Source organism: Sander lucioperca, chromosome 3 (genome assembly GCF_008315115.2).
Source record: "Sander lucioperca isolate FBNREF2018 chromosome 3, SLUC_FBN_1.2, whole genome shotgun sequence".
NCBI lineage: Eukaryota > Metazoa > Chordata > Actinopteri > Perciformes > Percidae > Sander > Sander lucioperca.
This window is the reverse complement of record NC_050175.1, coordinates 6,514,788-6,517,287: the sequence shown is the minus strand read 5'-3', so window position 1 is coordinate 6,517,287 and position 2,500 is coordinate 6,514,788. Positions and strand designations below refer to the sequence as shown.

Genomic DNA, 2,500 nt, shown 5'->3' with positions numbered 1-2,500 from the left:
ACTCAGAGTTGTTTGAATGACAGAAATGTGCTGAGATAAGATCCTGATGAGGTCAACAGGACATGTAGCTAACAGTAGGGTCCCCAAAACACAGAGACAACACACAAACTAATGAACAATGATCTAACCAACCAGGTGAAGAAGAACTGACTTTAGAGAGCTCTAGTCTGATGGGATTCAACAGGAGTTATAGAGGAGGAAATGTTGAGATTAATAATAACGTCACTTTGTGTGAAGCAGATTTGTATTCTCAGAAGTTTAATAAATGCTGATAAGTGCACTAAACTTTATTTTTTCATTGAAAAGTTTATTTGACAATGTTTATTTTCTTCTTACCTGTTTCGTTTATTTTATATATTTTTCATACATTATTTATACAATATAGGCTACAGTATGTTTTTACATTATACATTTTTAAATGAAGTATAGGCTACAAGTGTAGGTTGGTGAAGTGTTCAATAAATGTTTTTGTTGAGAAGTTCTGAGTATATTAGTGTTACATTTTATCTTTCAAATAGAGGTTTAAAAACAAGCACATATCGGCCAAATATTGGCCAAAATAAATCGGCAGCATTAATCGGCCATCAGCTGACCCTGATTTCTAAAGATCGGAGCCCGGTCTTACGTCACTGTATACGTCTCATCTTTCCCAGCAACGTTAGCGCGGTGGCGCCAAACACAAACACACCATCAACAACGGCGGACGTTGCTATTGGACCTACATCGCCATCCAAACTCGGCGGATCCAACGTGTTCGCGCGGCTCGCCTTTATACTGCAAGAAAGCAGCTTGTTTCCTCCTCTGACCACTGCTGTGTTTGTTTACTCGCGTCCATCGTGTTCATCTGCTAATTTAAAAATGGCGGTCACAAGTTTCTGTTCGTCTTGTTGGTCACGGTAACCCCGCCGGCGCCGCTGACGTAAGCCGCTCTTACTTCTGGACCAGCAGTGATTTGGTGCTACTTAAGAACAGTGTTGGGAAGGATACTTTCAAAAGGTATTCCGTTACAGAATACAGAATACATGCCCACAAATGTAATTTGTAACGTATTCCGTTACGTTACTCAGATTGAGAAACATATTCTGAATACTTGGATTACTTCCACATTGAATTGCATTTTCTAAGTGTAGGAATGCGATCACATCCAGCTTACTAAACAGGCCTTTCTGGTGTGTTCTTCTGGTCCAACTGGCTGAATGTGTACCTGAACAAGCACATAGATTGTTGTATTTGTAGTCCCGAACTGCATACTACAAAAATCTAACCGCAGTCTAAGCTACCACGAGCTAATTTTAGCTAACGTTAGCTAGCATGTCAAACGGGGCTCGTCAGTCTTTCAACAGCTCTGGGGCTGGTACATCAGCACATAGGAAAATGTAAAGTCACACGTCAACTATAAAATAGCAAGGTGACCAGTAGAACTACTGAAGACGACTACCCTTGGCTAATTAAATAATAACTGACTTTAAGATGCTTCTTCAGGTTGGAGGAGTAATGTGGACGCTGAAAGGAGGTTGGTTGCTGCCAGCAGAGGTTGCACTGCACAGTTATATTTCATTCTCCCTGTTCTTTCTTTAATGTGAAATGCTGTTTGAATTCCCCAGATAGCAACCATTCCTGCCCCGGCTCTGTTGTGCCGGCTCCATCTCTACCTCTATCAGTGATCACGCAAATAGTTAATTTTTTCATTTTCATATCGGGACTTCTGGGAAATGCGTGGAGTTGCGAGAGTGAATAAAGTCGTGAAACAGAGAAGTATCATCATGTAATCCATTGACAATGGAACAATGCAACTGTATTCCAAATACCAAATATTTAAACTGTACCTGTAAAGGAATACAGTTACTCATAATTTGTATTCTGAATACGTAACGCCGGTACATGTACACCAGTCTGATCGCTGTAGGCACAAATGATTTATTGTACCTTTCTGTTCTAATTCTCTGTTGTAAAATTCTACCAGTTGACCTATTGCAGGGGTGGCCAACCAGTTGGGGATAAAGAGCCACAAAAAAAACGCACCATAGCAAAAAGCCACACAACACATGCACGTCCACACTACAACAGCAACAGTGTCTTCCAGATCTAATGACAGTCATAATACATAGCAGTTTTCATAGTTTTTTTTCTCACTTAGATTGACTCAGTGGGAAACCTGACAGTCTTTGTTATCCACAATCCTTTTCAGGTCTTGCTTGAACTCGGTTGTGGCCACTCGAAGAACTCTCTCACTCATTTCTCACTAAAGGGGCTTTCAAACAATCGGATTCAGCAGTGAAAGGGTTAACGAGGAAGGTGATCTGTGGCCGCTGTTTTTCCTCAGGTTGCAGAATCTGTCCTCAAAACTCTGCTGCATTATTTTCCATTTTAAAATATTTGGCAGATGTATTGGCAGATGCATTCAAATGTGTTTTTTTTTTACTTATCTGAAATACTGTATGTTTCAGAAAAGTTAAAAACAACAATCAACCAATGACACAGCCCCCAGCCACACAGGAAG

At 40.4% G+C, this 2,500-nt stretch overlaps 1 protein-coding gene across 3 annotated transcripts in view; it reads right to left on the bottom strand.

Moving 5' to 3' along the window:
• plekhg4 (pleckstrin homology domain containing, family G (with RhoGef domain) member 4) overlaps positions 1 to 2,500 on the bottom strand; it is an 80,215-nt gene that overhangs the window by 33,397 nt on the left and 44,318 nt on the right. The window lies entirely within an intron of this gene.